Below are 19932 nucleotides of genomic sequence, written 5' to 3'. Positions count from 1 at the left end.
AGCCCTAGCGCTCATGCGCAAGTCGCGCTAGGGCCAGAGAATTGCACCCCATGATTTGGCAGTTGTGCGTTTGAAAAAGCTGAGTGCAATATACAAGGCACCTGTTGTGGTTAATCATGATTTGGTTAAGAAACTGAAACAAGAAACAACTGAATTTATGCCATGCACAGGTGACAGGCATAATGTTGAATTCAGGTGGCACCCTGGACACTCCAACCAATATGGCATGTGCTGCACTTGTAACATGAGTTGAACATTCACATATCATATGTCTCCTTTGACCTGCCAGCACCCACAAAGGGGGATTGCACAAATGAACCTCTCGCCTGCCATTTTAAATATAAATTCTTGCCAAACGAATTTCAATGCTAGAAAAGGGAAAGAAATCGGGGTTCTTACTCCTGAGAACCATTCAGTATGTCCCCGTAATGTGGCTATTAGATCAAGGAAGGATATTGTTTGTTTGGTGGTCCTTGTGTTTTAACAGCATGTCACAATTCACTCTCTATGTTCGCACAAGGGGGATGACCCCTGAGGTCAGGCCGTATGTGATTGTTAATGCGTGGGGCCTAGCCCATTCAGGAAAGGGAAGGAGAACAATGTAAATCTACATTTTGAAGCACAAAAATCCAAATGGAATGCAGATGCAGCAGACCTGGTAAAAAGCCAAGACTTAGATTGAAGTTTAATGGGGTCCAGCAATGGACCTTGACAAGTTTAATAGGACTGTTATAAAGCATTAGAATTTATAGCAGACGAGGCGATAGAAGCCATGCATGGCTGATCAGCAAGAACAAACCAATCAAGAGTTGCCAGTAAGTGAGTAGAAACCAATAACCATAGTGTAGCTATCTAATTAAGACATATCGATGTGAGTTCTTTCTGAGTCCCTGAAGGCACCAGGTCACCAGTTCATTGGTTGTCTTAAAGTTCCAACACATTATTGTTCCACAAATTGTTTTTCAAGAAGTGAAACAACTTCAGTGAACGTGTTCAGCCCAGCCCTTGGCTTCTCCAGAGATGTTTCCACTTCGAGTTGCCACATGATCAAATTCAGCCCGGCTTTGACTTTCCCATGTTACGTTGATGACCGCACATTTTTCATTGTAACAAATAATCAAGGCATAACTGATCAATCAGAAACTGTATTCTACCAGCAGCCCTCAACTAAGAGTTCCCTGGAATAAGCACATTGAAAGAGGGTACATTTGCCGGAATTTTACCAGCACACCCGCCCCAGAATGAGACTCGCAGAACGGCATTCTCCACTGGCCTCCAGCGGGATCTTACCAGCTCAGGCGTGTGAGGCGGTAAAATTCTGGCAACCGTCTCTGTGCCAAATTATCCTCAATATAGGGAGATTTTTAAAAAGCATAAAAGTGCATAATTATCCAAAGGAAAGGATTGTTTGAAATATAAAATGTTTTGGAGAGATATATGTCTGTGTTGGAGGTGCTTTCTTAAGATAGTTACTGTGAGCTACTGATATCTATGGGACTACCTCAGCAAAGTGTTAGGTGGCAAGGGAGTAGGATTAACTTTAAAGGAAGAAAGATCAGTGCCAGGTAGTTGAACTGGTACAGCAAGCTGACATAGCAATACATTGTGCCATGGAATGATACAGCTTGAATGCATAAGAGCAATTTCCATCATGGTGAATTCTCAAATTTTGGTTGGTTTGGTCAGAGTGACCGGAGTGGAAAGCTAGGGTGGAATTTTACAAAGCCCCTGATGGCGGGCTCAATGGTGGGCACGGGCTCAATGGTGGGCATGGGGGAAGAACATGACAGGATGTCCAGAAGTTGGTTTCATGCCAACGTGAATTTACAGTGGAATCTTCCTGTGGTGCCTGCCGGGAGCAGGTCAGAAAACCAGCCAGAGGAAGAATCTCATTTGCATCCCGTTAATGAGATGCAGATGAAGGCCTGATTCCTCATGGTAGATTCGCCATGGTGTTGGTGTTTGTACAACATGGCATGCAGGTGTTGGGATTCACCTGAACAGTGCCTGGAGCTGCCTTCAGAGTTCAGGATGGAAGCTGCCTACAGCCCTGGACCCTGGGACACCACAGCACTGGGTCAGGGGAGTATCTGCAGGTGGACTTTCCAGTTTATTGTTCTGGGGGGGGTCCATCTTCCAGCTCCAAAATGTTCTTAGAGATCCATCTTTTTTCTCAGGAGGTCCACATTCCGATCTCAGAGTGCTCCCTGAGATCTATCTTCATTCTTTTTCAATGGTGGGTCAGTGATGTTGGGTGTCTTTTCAATCTGGCTCCTGGACTTGATCGTGGCCTGTGAACCATCGAGGCTGGGCCTGCCACTGAATATGGCGTGAAATACCTCAGTGAGTAATTATCAAGGTTGGGGCTGCAAGATTTGAGATAGCAACTCATCCAGCTTCTTGATTTGGACATAGTTCATGTCATGAATGGGGAAACAGGACCCAAAAATGATAAAATAAATGGGGCAGAGGCAACATAAATAAAATCTCTCACTGTTTTTATTTAACCCAGCAACAAATGAAAATTTAACCTGCATCCTCCACTTGCATTGCCCCACTGCTGCCTCCTGAAAAGGCTATAAGGAACAGGATTAGGCCACTCTGCCATCAAGTCTGCTTTACCATTTAGTTATGTCCTATTTTTCTCTCATCCCCATTCTCCTGCCTTTTCCCCTAATCCCCTGATTAACCAAGAACCTATCTATCTCTGCCTTAAAGACAACCAACAACCTGGCCTTCTTCTGTGGCAAAGAATTCCACTGTGGATAATGTGGATAACTTTGAGGTTCATTGGCAGTTTTTCATTTTGTTAAACTGTTATCAGGTAAGTTTGGAGTGCAGCTAAATGGCAAAGTAAAACAATTAGCTTCATTATTAAAGATTATATACATCAGAAAGTCAGTTGATCGCATAATACGTTAATCAGATTTTATTTCGCAAAGCTTTATTAAAGCGTTTTTACATGGTTTCCAGTGACCATAAACAGGCATCTAACGACACTTTAATGAGAATTTAACTGCACAGTAACTACATTTTATCTCTGTAATTACACAGTTGAAACAATGTCATTAATATGCTAAAGAGCAATAGATGAGTAATGCAGCTGATCTAAACACCATGATTATTTAGTTGTTAAATGCAATAACTTGTTGTATTATGTTAGCATATTAGTGGTGAGTGCTGCTATGGTAAAATATGTTCTCAGTGTAAGCTATTTATAGGGATATAGGAACAGGAGTAGGTCATTTAGCCCTGAGCATGTTTCACCATTCAATGAGGTCATGCCGATTTGCAGTCTAACTCCATGTACCTGTCTTATTTGTCCCATATCCCTTCATACCTTTGAATAGTCAGAACCCATCGATCATAATTTTGAGTTAAGCGATTTAATTTAAACCACCCAGAACATGTTTGTTTTTACTTGCATGTGATTTAGATGAGCAGGTGATTCAAATTCGAAGTGGGGAGGTGATGCTGCAGTGATATTGTCATTGGATTGGTAATCCAGAGTCTCCAGGTTAATGTTCTGGAGAACTGGGTTCTAATCCCACCCTGACCAATGGTGAAATTTGAATTCAACTTTTAAGGATGGATCTGGAATTAAAAGTCTAGGTCAGAATGGTGGTACAGTGGTTAGCACTGCTGCCTCACAGTGTCAGGGACCCGGGTTTAATTCCAGCCTTGGGTGACTGTGTGGAGTTTGCATGTACTCCCCGTGTCTGCGTGGGTTTCCTCCGGGTGCGCCTGTTTCCTCCCACACTCCAAAAATACGAGGGTTAGGTTGATTGAACATGCAAAATTGTCCCTTAGTGTCAGGGGGATTAGCAGGATAAATAGGTAGGGTTACAGGGATATAACCTGGGAAGGATTGTGGTCAGTGCAGGCTTGATGGGCTGAATGGCCTCCTCCTGCATTGTAGGGATTCTAAGGAATAGTGCGTCTTTGAATTGAGAAGTAGACCATGCCTAAACTGCATTGAAGTTACTGTGCCTCTCACAGTAACTTCATTGCAGTATTAATGTAAGCTTACTTGTGACTAATAAATAAATTTTATTTATTTTGACCAGGAGTTAAATTTTTGTTGCTTCATTCTTGATTAAGAAACAACTGTGGTGCATAGAGGAAGGGAAACCACAGCAGCAGTGAATCAGTCAGCCTAAAGCTGAAAGGAGACTCACAGTTTTAATAAACAACACTCATGTGCCAGAAATTTTGTCAGTTCCTCATGCTCAGTGGTTCTAATTTCAGTGATGTGGAAATGCCAGTGTTGGACTGAGCTGGCCACAGTAAGAAGTCTCACAACACCTGCTTAAAGTCCAATATGTTCATTTGGTGTCACGAGCTTTTGGAGCACTGCTTCTTCATCAGGTGAATGAAACATTTTATTAAAGCATTTTTACGCGGCTTCCAGTGGCCATAAATGAGCACCTGATGAAGGGGCAGTGCTCTGAAAACTCATGATACCAAATAAACCTGCTGGACTTCAACCTGGTTTTGTGAGACTTCTCACTACAATTTCAATGCAAGATCAACAACATTCCCCACAGATCCGCAAATGGGTTTCTGACAACTTTCCGACAAAACTTGCACTGGCCAGTTCAGACAACTGCTGAAGGAATACTGTGAGATCATTCCTAACTAACGCAGAACAGTACCTATAAACCAATCGTAATCCTGAACCAAACAGCAACAAGGAACAGTACCTGTAAACCAATTGTAATCCTGAACCAAACAGCAACAAGGAACAGTACCTGTAAACCAATTGTAATCCTGAACCAAACAGCGACAAGGAACAGTACCTGTAAACCAATCGTAATCCTGAACCAAACAGCGACAAGGAACAGTACCTGTAAACCAATCGTAATCCTGAACCAAACAGCAACAAGGTTTGTGTTAATGCCTTTCATTACGCAGAATGATTGGACAAACTTGGCCTTTGCAAGTTGAAAGCAGACACCTGAGGTGATGTTAGAAAAGTATACCAGCTAATGAAAGATATGTAAAAGGTAGTTGTAATAATTCTTCACCACTGTTATGTTGGCCATGAAGGAGAAAGGGGACCATCAATAGATCTCCCCGTGGGCTTTGTGGAGTGTGAACTCCCCTACTGAGTGATTGGGGACTCGGTCAATGGGAAACAAGCTGTAGGAGCTTAAAACACATTGCAATTAATCTGGACTCTTATTTGATAGGTCCCTGGGCTTGGACATGTGTTCTGTAAGCTGCAGATGTGGCATTTTTCCATTTTATGAATAAAAGGTTAGGGCGATGGAAGACTGGCCTTGGCAAGATTACTACAATTATTCAAGGGAAAAACAACATGTTTATTTACAGGAAAAAGCTATACGGAGATTTGCAACCTCATGGTTGCAGCCAGCTCCTGAGAAGGTTCCAGAACAGAAACCGAAGCTCACCAGGATGATCCCCCACCTTGCTCCATGATTGGTTGCACAAGTCATATGACCCTTACTCTGCAGATGGATCCTTAAAGAGACAATTGCCACACTAGTCTAAAACATAACTTTACAGGTTGAGAGGATGAAGCACAGAATAATTTACAGTATGTACACTTAGAAAAATCAATTGGATGCTGCAGTGGGTGAACGATCTTCCTTACCCATAAATATCTTCACCATCTTATCAAAACACAGCAATGACTGTGTTTAAAAAGAAAGGACAGTGGTTAAAATTTAAGAGAATTAAATGTTTTTTTTCAGGAAACATTGCAGGAGTCCTGGAAAAGAATTATTCTGCACAAATCCATGGAACATTACTCTTTGAAAAGTTTGTGTTCAGGTGCTGAAAGCAGGTGGTGAGCCCACTCCAATGGGCCAAAGAAAGCTGGGTAATATCTTACCGGTGGCCAACCAAGGACAATGGCCCCCTTCCCCCACCCACCTCATGAGTTACTGGCCCAATTAGAAAGCTGACAGCTTCAACAGCACCATGACTAGCAGAGGCCATTGGGGAGATGATGGCCGAGTGGTATTATTGCTAGACTATTAATCCAGAAACTCAGCTAATGTTCTGGGGACCCGGGTTCAAATCCCACCACGGTAGATGGTGGAATTTGAACTCAATAAAAGATATCTGGAATTAAGAATCTGCTGATGACCATGAAACCATTGTCGATTGTTGTAAAGACCCATCTGGTTCGCTAATGTCCTTTAGGGAAGGAAATCTGCTGTCCTTAACTGGTCTGGACTACATGTAATTCCAAATCCACAGCAGTGTGGTTGACTTTCAACTGCCTTCTGAACAAGGGCAACTAGGGCTGGGCAATAAATGCTGGCTGGCCAGTGACACCTAGGACCCACTAATAAATAAAAAAAGGCTGCGTGATCATGGGGAGGGTTCCCAAGAGGCAAGATACCCTCTAAGAGTGGTACATTTAGCTGCAAGGGTGGGGTTATGGTGCACCAGCAGGGCTGTTACTGCAGATGGGATACCCATAAGGAGGACTCTACCCCATGGCTCCCCCACCCAGAACTCACCAAGTGTTTACTCTGACAGTCTCCACTCAGGGTGGAGTGCCCTCCCAATGCAAACAAAATGCCAGGAGCCCTCAGTTGAGTTGGGCTCAACTGGCCACCCAGTGAGCAGCTACATAGACCAATTCTTGATGCTGCCAATATGGCATAGTAATGGGAAGATATCAGGCTTCCATCCCAATGGTTTCCCTGCCATATTGCCAGTTGTCCTGTTTCCCATTCCACCATGGGCTGGCAAAGTTCAGCCTCTGGAGTTCATTGTGAAATCTCCTGGGGGATCCATTCATTTAGTAACTAATTTAAAGGCAGCAGTGACTCGATTGAGATTGTAACATCCACTTTGTTTACCAATTATCTTCTGAGAACATTGCCAATCATTATATGTACAAGCTCCTAGAGAATAAGATAGAATGTTTATTCTTTGACAAATTCACCAAAATAAGCATTGCAGATGAATATTGTTACATTAATTGGAGTTTAATACATATGTGAATTAAATATTTCACTTGCACATAAGCTGTAAATTCAGAACACAACATTTTCCCATAATTTACCATGCATTCACACCACAAGGCTAACAACATTGTAAATTGGTTTTGGCCACATACTGACACTAAGGATGGAGTTCACCAGTCCTTCACACCCTGCTATCATTGCCAGCGAGAATGGAGAATTTGACACTCAGCCAAATCTCTATTCACTGCAGCAGGACTGGACAGTTCCAGCTACGGGCGAATGTTCAGCCCTAAGTCTGGAGGTGCCGGTTTTCATTTGTTTGGACTGTCTTAAGACCCTCATGGATGTCAAATGTTAATCCAACTCAATTTTCTGACTTCAGCTCATTCGCACAATTAACATTGCAAACTCAAATGGGTCAAAAGATTGCACAACTGAAGAAAGGTGTCTCAATGAAATGTTAAGAGGATTGTTATAATATTGATGGGAGGTGGAAAATTGAGATAGATTCTGGATAGCATTAAAATGTATTTCAAAGGGTGGAGACACAGGGATTTAAGAGGTCAAGATGCGGGGAAAGGGGCCTATTAGTGCAGGTATTAGACTGCAGACAAACAACAGCACAGTCTAAGCATTTGGGTCTATAATTACTGTTACTACCCATATACACGTCAAACTCTATGTTGTATAGAAGCCGCGGGGTTTTTACATCAGTTTGGGATTTGCAATTATGCTGCCCAAACCTTGAAAAGATTGGTTCTGATGATCGTTCCCAGTTAGGTATGACAGGATTCACAGAAATGGTTAGTTGCCATGTGCACCCTAATAAGCAATACTTGGCTCCTGCTCGCCTGGCATGCTGTTTTTCATGAAGCACCAACCTTGAGAACTGCAACTTAACGCCTCAGAATAAATAAAGGAATTCCATGAAAATTAGATGCATTGGGACTTTAGAAGTGGAATCTATCTCCTTGAGCGAGTTTCAATCTATTTCATCCCATATATAATTGGGCTCTGTCTTCAGATTCAGCTGCATGTGAATATAACTACATTGCTTTGTAGCAATGCTGCAGTTCCAGTGTGGATACATTCTTTAACAATAACTTGCATTTGTAGTGAATTTCATGTAGTGCAACATTTCAAGACACTTCATGTCAGTTTGATCAAACAACAAATGACACTAAACCACATAGAGATATGAAGAGAGATCATAGAACCACAGGACAAAATCTTGAGCCCACGTTTGTCATCTGCAAGGTTGCCAGCAGGGGCTCAACATCCGGGAATAGCAGACCTCACCGGCGAGAATGCGACTTCAGATCTCCCTCACCCCACGCCAGCAGTGTCATCAGGTTCACCCCCATTATGATTTACATGGGTTTCCATTCATTTCAATATCATTAACTCAGCACCCCACCGTATTTTCATCCCTTGCCACATCTTCAAACCGTGCCAACTGTTTACAACAGGTTCACACAGACTTGAACCTCGGGTCAGCGAGGTCTCCTCTGGGCCGCAAAGGATATATAGCCCTAGGTGACGAGGGACATGGTCAGACAGTGACCTGGCAATATCTGCTGGCACTGCCTTTCGGCACAGGCTGGCAATGCCAGCCTGTACCATTAGAAGGACCCCAGTGGGAGTCTCATGGTGGGGGAGTGAAATTCGTGCAGTTGTGGTCGTGGGACAGGAACAGTCTGACGAGCAGAGGATACCAGCGATGGTCATTTGGGAGTGGGGAAGACAGAAGGAGTCAATGATCACAAGGGACGGGTCGAGAGAGTGAATGAGTTGAGGCAGGGACAGAGTGAGGTGTTCATACAGAGTAACAGCAAAGATTTTTTCTCGGGTCCCTGACCCTATAAATTAGCACAGAGAGGATACCCGATCCTCTACACTGGTAGAGAATCCCACCCTCCCACCTCCTCTAACCTAATTATAAGTGTGTGGGAAGTTTTTTTTATATATTTTTTTCTCTCTGCTGGTAATTGTTTCAGGGATGGCAGTTCAGGCAGTAAGCTGCATCTCCTGTGGGATGTATGTGGTGAGGGACGCCAGTAGTGTTTCTGGTGATTTTACATGTAGGAAGTGTGTTCGATTGCAGCTTCTGGAGGAGCGTGTTAAGGAGCTGGAGTTGGAATTGGAGGATCTCCGCATAATTCGGGAGGCGGAGGCGGACATCGATAGGAGTTATAAGGAGATAGTCACTCCTAGAAATGAGTCTTGGGTAAATGCCAGGAAGTGGGGAAAGAAGCAATTGGGGGGACAATCCCCTAGGGCTGTTCCCCTCCAAAATAGGTTTTCGGTCCTGGAGGCTACAGTTGAGGAGGAATCAACTGGAGATAGCCAAAGGGAGCAGGTCTCTGGGGGTGAGTCTATTGTGAAAGCTCAGGTGGTTAGGGGATGTAAAAGATTGGGCCTAGTGATTGGGGACTCCACAGTTAGGGGAACAGATAGGAGAGTCGGAAGTAATGGTAGGGACTCAGGGCTGGTGTGTTGCCTCCCAGGGGCTGGGGTCCGGGATGTATCGGAGAGGGTATTCAGGACTCTTAGGGGAGAGGGAGATCAACCCCAGGTCATAGTTCATGTGGGGACGCATGACATAGGGAGGTTAAGGGAAGGGGATATTAAGCAGAAATTTATGGAATTGGGGTGGAAACTAAAGGCCAAGTCAGAAAGAGTGGTTATCTCCGGACTCTTGCCTGTGCCACGGGATAGTTTAGAGCGGAATAGGGAGAGGGAAAGTTTGAACTTGTGGCTGAGGGGATGGTGCAGGAGGGAGGGGTTCAGGTACTTGAGCAATTGGGGCTCATTCTGGGGAAGGTGGGACCTCTATAAGAGTGATGGTCTGCACCTGAATCAGAGGGGAACCAATATCCTGGGGGGTAAATTTGCAAAGGCTATGCAGGGAGGTTTAAACTGATTCGGAGGGGGGGTGGGATCCTGAGTAGAGGGGGTGAAAGTGAGGGGGGCATAGATGGGGACTGCAATGCACGGCATCGTGGGGGTGGGGCGGAGCAGGGTTTGAAATGCGTATACTTTAATGCGAGGAGTATTCGCAATAAAGTGGATGAACTTACAGCGTGGATCAGTACCTGGGACTTTGATGTTGTGGCCATTTCAGAGACATGGATAGAGCAGGGTCAGGAATGGTTGTTGCAGGTTCCGGGGTTCAAATGCTTTAGTCAGAGTAGAGAAGGAGGTAGAAGGGGGGGAGGGGTAGCTTTATTGGTCAGGGATTGTATCACAGTGTCAGAGAGGAAGTTTGATGAGGACTTGTCTGTTGAGGTAGTATGGGCAGAGATTAGAAATAGGAGAGGAGAGGTCACCCTGTTGGGAGTCTTTTATAGACCTCCTAAAAGTTCGAGAGAGGTTGAGGAAAGGATTGCGGAGACGATCCTGGTTAGGAGTGAAAGTAATAGGGTAATTGTTATGGGGGACTTTAACTTTGCTAATATTGATTGGAATTGCTATAGCTCTAGCTCGTTAGAGGGGTCAGTTTTTGTACAAAGCATACAGGAAGGTTTTTTGACTCAGTATGTAGATAGGCCAACTAGAGGTGAGGCTATATTGGATTTGGTGATGGGAAATGAGCCAGACCAGGTGCTAGACTTGGAAGTTGGTGTGCATTTTGGTGATAGTGACCACAATTCGGTTACGTTCACCTTAGTGATGGAAAGGGATAGGCATGAACCTCGGGTCAGTAGTTTTAGCTGGGGGAAGGGTAATTATGAGGCTATTAGGAGAGAATTAGGAAGCATAGGTTGGACTAGGAGACTACAGGGACTAGGAACGTCCGAAATGCGGAGTTTTTTCAAGGAGCAGCTACTGCGAGTCCTTGATAGGTACGTCCCTGTCAGGCAAGGAGGAATTGGTCGAGCTAGGGAACCGTGGTGCACTAAAAAAGTTGATTCGCTGGTTGAAAAGAAAAAGGAGGCTTATGTTCGGATGAGACTTGAGGGCTCAGGTAGTGCACTAGAAAGCTTTAGATTGGCTAGGAGGGAGTTGAAGAGTGAGTTAAGAAGGGCTAAAAGAGGACATGAGAAGACTTTGGCTGATAGGATTAAGGAGAATCCTAAGGTGTTCTATAAGTATGTTAAGAACAGAAGGTTGGTTAGGGCAAGATTAGGACCAGTTACAGACGGCAGAGGGAAGTTGTGTGTGGAACCGGAAGAGATTGGAGAGGCATTGAACCAATATTTCTCTTCGGTGTTCACGCAGGGGGACATAAACGTGGCTGAGGAGAACACTGGGTTACAAGGTGTAAACTAGACAGTATTGCAGTTGATAAGGGGGATGTGCTGGATATTCTTGAGGGTTTGAAAATAGATAAGTCCCCTGGGCCGGACGGGATTTGCCCTAGGATTCTCTGGGAGGCAAGAGAGGCGATTGCAGAGCCTCTGGCTCTGATCTTCAGGTCGTCGTTGGCCTCAGGTATAGTGCCGGAAGATTGGAGGATAGCGAATGTTGTCCCATTGTTTAAGGGGAACAGAGACTTCCCCGGGAATTATAGACCGGTGAGTCTTACTTCTGTTGTGGGTAAGGTTTTAGAAAAAATTATTAGGGATAGGATTTTTAGTTATTTGGAGAGTAATGAATTGATTGGAGATAGTCAGCATGGTTTTGTAGCAGGTAGGTTGTGCCTTACTAACCTTATTGAGTTTTTTGAGAAAGTGACCAAAGAGGTGGATGGAGGTAAGGCAGTTGACGTGGTGTATTTGGACTTTAGTAAGGCGTTTGATAAAGTTCACCATGGAAGGCTTTTGCAGAAAATGCAGATATATGGGATTGAGGGTAATCTAGGAAATTGGATCAGGGATTGGCTAGCAGATAGGAGACAGAGGGTGGTGGTTGATGGTAAGTATTCGTCATGGAGTTCAGTTACGAGTGGTGTGCCTCAGGGATCTGTTTTGGGGCCACTGCTGTTTGTAATTTTTACTAATGATCTGGATGAGGGTATAGTTGGGTGGATTGGTAAATTTGCTGATGACACCAAAGTCAGAGGTGTGGTAGATAGTGAGGAAGGGTGTCATAGTTTGCAGGGAGACTTGGACAGGTTGCAGAGCTGGGCCGAGAGGTGGCGGATGGAGTTTAATGCGGAGAAGTGTGAGGTAATTCACTTTGGTAGGAATAACAGATGTGTCGAGTATAGGGCTAACGGGAGGACTCTGAATAGTGTGGATGAACAGAGAGATCTAGGTGTATGTGTACATAGATCCCTGAAAGTTGGGAATCAAGTAGATAAGGTTGTTAAGAAGGCATACGTGTCTTGGCGTTTATTGGTAGGGGGATTGAATTTAGGAGTCGCAGCGTCATGTTGCAACTGTACACAACTCTGGTGCGGCCGCACTTGGAGTATTGTGTGCAGTTCTGGTCCCCACATTACAGGAAGGATGTGGAGGCTTTGGAGAGGGTGCAGAGGAGGTTTACCAGGATGTTGCCTGGTATGGAGGGGAAGTCCTATGAGGAGAGACTGAGGGATTTGGGGTTGTTTTCGTTAGAAAGAAGGCGGCTAAGAGGGGATCTTATTGAAACATAAAAGATGATTAGAGGTTTAGATAGGGTGGACAGTGATAGCCTTTTTCCTCGGATGGAGAAAGCTAGCACGAGGGGGCATGGCTTTAAATTAAGGGGGGGTAGTTATAGGACGGATGTCAGGGGTAGGTTCTTTACCCAGAGGGTGGTGAGGGATTGGAATGCCCTGCCTGCTGCAGTTGTAAATGCGCCTAGTTTGGGGGCATTTAAGAGATCCGTGGATAGGTTTATGGATGGAAAGGGATTGGTTTAGGTTAGAGGGTCATTGTTTTTTAACTGGTCGGCGCAACATCGTGGGCCGAAGGGCCTGTCCTGCGCTGTAATGTTCTATGTTCTATAAGTGGTTGGGAGGCAAAAATGACCCCAAAGTTGTAAGCAGTCAGGTTCAACCTCAGACAGTTGCCAGGAAGATAGATGTGGTCAATGGCATCTTTAGGTAAGCCAAGTAAATGCTGTTTCCCCTTGAAGACCCTGGTACACCAGCTCACATGAAATAACAACATTTATCATGTAACTTGAGAATGATATCGTAAAGATGAGAATCCCCTGTAAATTGAGGTGAATACAAATCAATGTGGAGCCTACTTGCTTCAGGGGCCTCATGCCCCATTCATCAAAGTGTGTCTCACAATTTGTGCAGATGTTCTTCATAAACAACAACAATATAACATGATTAAAGGGTAGACAAAAACATGAACAATGCAAAAATGATAAAATATCCTTTCTCAGGAACTTATTATTATAAGTGTCACAATCAGGCTTATATCAACACTGCAGTGAAGTTACTGTGAAAATCCCCTAGTCACCACACTGCAGCACCTGTTCGGGTACACTGAGGGAGAATTCAGCATGGCCAGTACACCTAACCAGCACGTCTTTCAGATTGTGGGAGAAAACCCACGCAGATACGGGGACAACGTACAGACTCCGCACAGACAGTGACCCAAGCTGGGAATTGAACCCAGGTCTCTGGCTCTGTGAGACAGCAGTGGTAATCACTGCGCCACTCTGGTGAATCTCTATGCAATGAAACAAGGAGCAGTGATCAATCTGAAGTGATAAATCCATACTGCAGGGCTGATAGGCAAGTGTGGATATAAACAAGACATTTGACTCACACAAAGTGGTAAGAAGAAGATGTGACTACTCACCTTCTTTGATCTTCTTCAAAAGGAGTCTATCAACCTGGAGTGCATCTTCTACCTTTTCTTTAATCAGCAATGAGATTAAGCGTCCTCAGTATTCCAATCCTACATAAATGAATGAGCAACTTTCTTAAAATATTAGCACTTTGGATTAAAGAGATAAACAGGGCAAAGATCTGTTTGACAATTATCTCTGCCTGAGGTTGTATAAAGACAATCACAGCAACTTTTACAATGGTTCTTCCCAGAAGAGAATAACTGGAGATATATCACAGGGTCTGTTGGGATTTTTAAGTAAAATGAATTGGGGCTTCAGATGGGTCTTAAAATGATGACCTGCATTCTGACAAAAGTTTCTGCCTGAAAATTAACTTACCGTTGTCTTTCAGCTACTGGGCAATCTAAAGTGCAGTTCTGACATTTATCTCTTTTTATTTCGAAAGATGTATTGGAATATTTGAGTGCACCTAGTCATTGTTGGATAATTCAGTATTCCTCCAATGTCAAAACTATTAATAACTGTCAGAACTGCTTTGAGAGGAGTTTAATCCTGGGGATGAATATGAATGTGAAATTTATCTAGGGCAGCAATTATAATTGTTTCCAATTGTCATGTCACAAAACATCTTTCTCTTGTAAATAATGATTTCGAGGACTCATAGAAACTTAGAAGAGAGGAGCAGGAGGAGGCCATCTAGCCCTTGGAGCCTGCTCCGCAATTCATTACAATTATTGCTGATCATCCAACTCAAAAGCCTAATTCTGCTTTCTCCCCATAACTTTTGACTTCATTCACCCCAAATGCTATATCTAGCTGCCTCTTGAATGCATTCAATGTTTTGGCATCAACTACATCCTGTGGTAGTGAATTCCACAGGCTCACCACTCTTTGGGTGAAGAAATGTCTCCTCATTTCTGTCCTAAATGGTCTACCCTGAATCCTCAGACTGTGACCCCTGGGTCTGGACTCTCCTACCATTTTGAATATCCTCTCTGCATCTGCCCCATCTAGTCCTGTAGTTTCCATTGGAGTAGGAGTCAGCCATTCAGCCCGTCGAGCCTAGTCTGTCATTCTATACGATCATCATTGATCAGACAGCTCAATACCTTTTATTAACACGATCTCATAACCCATCACATTTTTAGAGATGAGGATGGGGCTGGATTTTTAAAGAGTTACAGGGTTGGGGCCCCTGATGCTGGAAGAAATTTAAACATGGAGTCTCAAAATCCTGAAGGCACCCTTTTGAATTTTGAAAGGGCAAGAGGGTGGGGGGGTTGAGTATGGGAGTGGGAAACATTATCAGTGCCAGTAAAAGGCCCCTCACCCACCTCAGGAAGATTATTAAGGGTCATGTCCATTTGGGATTGTAATTTTTATATATTTTTTCAGTGAACCTGGACAGTCTTGTGTCTGTTTGTGCTCAGCTGTCAAGCTGGCCACTGGGCCCAGATAAACTGCTTTGTAGTAGGTTCCATATCTACCCTGTGGGGCCAATGAGCACTGACATGAGCACTGCTGTTACTCATATATCATAGAATCCCTATAGTGTAGAATGAAGCCAAATCTTACTCAGGCCCTATCCCTGTAATCCCATCCCCATAACCATTCGTATTTACCCCACTAATTCCCCTAACCTATATATACCTTGGGATACTAAGGGGGAAATTTAGCATGGCCAATCCACCTAACTCACACATCTTTGGGAGGAAACTGCAGCACCCGGAGGAAACCCACGCAGACACGGGGAGAATGTGCAGTCTCCACACAGACAGTGACCCGAGGCTAGAAATAAACCCTGGTCCCTCAGGCTGTGAGGCAGCAGTGCTAACCACTGTGCCACCATGCTGCCCGCTGTGTTCCACCTCAAGAAGCTGCCTGCTTTAATCGGCAACGATACATAATGGCTGGCACCTGTCTCTCGGAGGAGCTCAGTGCCTCTGACTGGATGCTGAGCTAGCTTCCTGGCCAATAGGTCAATCATATTTAAACACTGCACCAGTAGGAAGGGATTTTCCGGCCTCACTCACCCCAAAATTGGAAAATTCCACCCGAGGTCCACGGACCTTTCCATAGTCCGCACCTTCACCTGCCATGATTCCTGTGGCAGGTGGGGCATGGAAATTCGGCCCAAGGTTAAGTTCGGACCCAAACATTTTTCAGTTGTCTATTTTCCAACACTGTATTAAACACCCAGCACCTTATCTGAGATATAACTTCCTGCTATCGACATACTTTTATACTGATACTGACAAAGAGCATTCCAGGTTCAAAAAATATTCACTAGAATTCCCCATAATGCTTTGTCGTTATTTTATTTTGAAACTGCATCCCAACAACGAACACCCTCGCTGGGAGCATTTGTTAGCCGAGATCTTCATAAAAAGATCTACGTGCTGCCGCTGGTGTGAAAACTGTTGTGTTTCCCATTGGCACTGGCAGCACTAACCAGGTGGCATTCAACCACTCCTTGGCTGCAAACAAATCCCCAGCATGAAACATACCGGCAAACCCAGCTTCACAGAAATCACAGCACCGATCTCAAAATACAGTGCCAAACCCCCCCTCTCTGCCTGCCAATCACATGACAACACCCCCCCAAGCCCTTCGCAATAGAGAGACAACCTTCTCCCAACTACCCCCCCCCCCCACCACCCCCAGAATGTTTGGGTCACCTGACCCCACAGCAAGGAGGCATGAGGGTGACACCCCCCATCCCTCCACCCAATAGAGGTCTCATCCCCTCCCCACCTCACAACAAGAGAAACACTCTGATATAAGGGCAGCATAAGACTCACATTCTTCAGGCCCCCCCTTCAGGCTCCCCCGTTAGCCCTCTTCAAGCCCTACCCCCTTCAGTTCTCTCCTTGGTACTGCCAACCTGCCCTCCAGTGTGTCACTGCAGGATTTCACTGCCAGGGAGACTCCAAGGCCCCCAGTCTGAGCCCCAGCCCCCTCCCCTCCCAACCCCTGGGTCTCTTGAGCAACCCTCCCTCTGTTCCAAAGGACTCAGACTCCCCTTGTGTGGTCTTAACATCTGTCCAGTGAAATAAATGGAGGTCACTGGAAGATCTTCACTGAGAACCCATTGGAGGTTATCTGAGGATAATCTAAAATGAGTTATGCCAGCTTCTTCTATGGCTGAAAACAGCTTCCAGTACAGGCATGAAGTTGAAAAAGACCCACTCTGTAAAAAAAAAGCAATCGAACTGTACACCTGGTCTTTCTAGGAAGGTACTCAGATCAAAGACAAAGCCTGCTTAAAACAGAAATGCAATCAGAAATTGTAACAGCTTAAAGAGGAAGGGCTTCAGGCTTAATGAAACATGAACTGATTGTATCAATGATAAACTGTTTAATCTGATCTCAAGCTATCAGTCAGAAAAGCTTTTAGCAGCTAATGGACCATCAGTTTCTTGTGTCAACAAACCTCAGCTAATCCTTTTTTGAGAGGCTCTGGGGCTGTCAATGCACACAGTACTAAAGCTTTCAGAGCAGCTGGGGCTTATTCAAGCTCGAATGGGGAATCCCCATGTGAAATTCAAAGCTCCTGTCAATCACAGTGCTTTGCAACATTTCCAAAGCTCCCAGGGCTTATGTGAGAAAGCAAGGGAATCTGTTTAGTCAAACAGATCTCCTGTCAATCAAAGTACTTCAAAGAGGTGTGCTAACATTTGCGGCTCCTGAAATCAATGAAAGGCAATTGCCACTTCAGAATGGAGTACTGTTGTGCTGTCAAAAGAAATATCTGGTGAAATGATTCCAGGTATACAGGGGACATGATTTTAAAGTGGCCAGGCCTCTTCAAAGGTTTTACAGAACACAAACAATCATAAAGATTTTAACCAGAAAGTTGCTTGAAATCACCATCCTAAAAATGTTTTCATTGTTTCCCAGGGCACGAAGGAGAAGTCCAGCCACGAACCCAAGCTCCCCCCAACTCCAAGTCCCTTAAGTGACCCCCCCCCCACCCCTACATGCATGCAACCCCCTCCCCTCCCCGCCCCCCGCCGCAGACAGGCAGTGACAAAGGGACAGTGGGCACAGATGGAGGTAGTAATTACCTTCTTGCCTCCCCTCAGAATCCCTGGAGCCTGGTCTCCACTTGTCAGGATCAGGAGAGATTGGCACCGACTGGTCTTCCCTCTAGCTGGGGGCAGGAGTGAACTGGAAGGCTGAGTATCCCCCGGAGAGAGTCTCAAACACGGGAATTATATTTAAATGTATTAAAATCAGCAGTGATCAAGTTCTCACCCACTCTGGGCTGGAATCTGATTGGGGTGGGCACAGTGGACCAGGAGACTGAAAGTGGGTTTGTTGCCCAGGGAGATTAGGCCCTCTTGTCCTGTGCAAAGGGCCGTGAGTATACCTGGCTGGGGCTAGAGGACCTGGAGAATCGTTATTGCCACAATCTTTCACCAACCGTCTATTGAAATCATTAGAATTCTGATGCAGAGATTGGAGAATGACAGATAAATATGCACAATATATTCCTAATTCATATTGCCTGGACTTTGTACAGGGGAATGGCAATGACCAAATTCGATTAAGGCCCATCAACATGTTAGAGACAAAGCTGACTGCGTCAAATTAATAACAGCCTATTTTCTAAAGTGATAAGACAAGGTGATAAGGTGGAATACAATGCCTTTGCAATGTTGGAGTGATAATAATTTACATTCATTTTAATCACAAAGTGAAATACAGCCAATTAAGCTATAAAGATGCTGGGATTAGCACTGAATAAAGCAATATAATCGACGGTATTTACATAGAGAATAACACGCTTCAAATGTATTACTGTCTTGCAGAATCCCAGACATTTTTTCCAAGCCCAGAAATTACTATTAGTCACATCAGTGTCCGGACACATAACAGGTTGTTCTAATGTTCCTTTGCTATTTTAATGAAAGCATTAATCTTTTAATTTAAATAATTTAATGCTTCCCTTAAAATAGAGGACAAGGCAATGTCACGAGAAGGTGTGAAGTGTTTGCAAGTTTATGTTGTCACAAGTAATTTCTTCTTTAATCTTCTAATTGTTACTATTTTTGTGCTTCTCTGTTTCAGTCTCCTTTTGCTTGGACCAGTTTCTCCTTATTTAATTCCACACAATTGCCGGACAACTGCAAACATGCACTGTTATTGGTGTTTCTCAGTCATTTCTATTATAAAGTTCATTCTCTACTCATAGAATCATATAATCCTTACAGTGCAGAAGGCAGTCATTTAGCCCATGAAGTCTGCACTGACGCCCTGACAGAGCATTTTACCCAGGCCCTATCCTCTGCCCTATTCCTGTAATCCTGCACATTCACCATGGCTGGTTCATCTAACATACACATATTGGGACATCAAGCGACAATTGAGTGTGGCCAATCCACCTTACCTGCACATCTTTGGACTGTGGGAGGAAACCGGAACACCCGGAGGAAACCCATGCAGTTGCAGGGAGAATGTGCAAACTCCACACAGTCACCCGAGGTTGGAATCAAACCCGGGTCCCCGGTGCTGTGAGGCAGCAGTGCTAACCACTGTGCCATCATGCTGCCCTAAAATTGGAAGTTCCCGGCAGGGAATTGGACCCTATTGTCCTGCATGACAGGTAGGGATTTCAACCACTATACTGATGAGGAACAGCTACTCATTGGAGGAGGAGGTGAGCCAAACTTGAAATGGACCAATGTCATCAATTTGAGGCCTGGGTCATTTTCAAATCGCAGGGAACAGCTGCCCGACTCAAAGAGATGTGAAACCCAATTGGTTAGCAACTGAAAGCCAGAGGTGTAGATAAACCCCTCCCAAAAAATACCTATAAATCTCAGTTTAGAAAATTTCAAATGACCTAACCTCAAATGCTTTTGGGAGATAGTTCCAGATTCTGACAACCCTTCAACACCTCTGGAAGGTGTAGCACTAACCTTAAGGTTCTCTTCCTTCATTTTGGATGCCCCACTGAGGAAATACTGATTGCCATTTTCCAGTTCCCACCTATGCTGGGAGTGATGGAAAATTTGGAGAGGCAGCCAAAAGCCCAGACTTTGGGCGAGAATTTCTGGGACTGGAAAATCCCAACCATTGGCTCCCTGAGTTAAAATTTCCCCTCTGTGGCCGATGTGTGGTGTTGCATAGGAAATGGACGTATTAGTGGGTTTCTGCACCTGATTGTCCACCTCCTGCCTCATTAAATAACCATCAACTGGAAACACATCATCGCACTGGCACATGGTCTCTGATTTATCACCCCGCTGCGACAACAATAGGTTATTATGTGGGGGACCACATTTAAACTGCACCTGCACAT

The 19932-nt window shown here is 44.6% G+C and overlaps 1 protein-coding gene across 3 annotated transcripts in view; it reads right to left on the bottom strand.

Moving 5' to 3' along the window:
- Positions 1-19932, bottom strand: part of sgcg (sarcoglycan, gamma) — a 599427-nt gene that overhangs the window by 486180 nt on the left and 93315 nt on the right. For all 3 annotated transcript variants that reach the window (XM_080197919.1, XM_080197918.1, XM_080197920.1), the window contains one exon: positions 13634-13732. The gene's annotated coding sequence lies outside the window, so the exon portion shown is untranslated. The remainder of the gene's footprint in view (positions 1-13633; positions 13733-19932) is intronic.

This window comes from Carcharhinus amblyrhynchos, chromosome 10, assembly GCF_965287045.1.
Source record: "Carcharhinus amblyrhynchos chromosome 10, sCarAmb.v2.hapA, whole genome shotgun sequence".
In the NCBI taxonomy this organism is placed as follows: Eukaryota; Metazoa; Chordata; class Chondrichthyes; order Carcharhiniformes; family Carcharhinidae; genus Carcharhinus; species Carcharhinus amblyrhynchos.
Note: the sequence above shows the minus strand (reverse complement) of the source record. Positions and strands in the feature narration are given on the sequence as shown.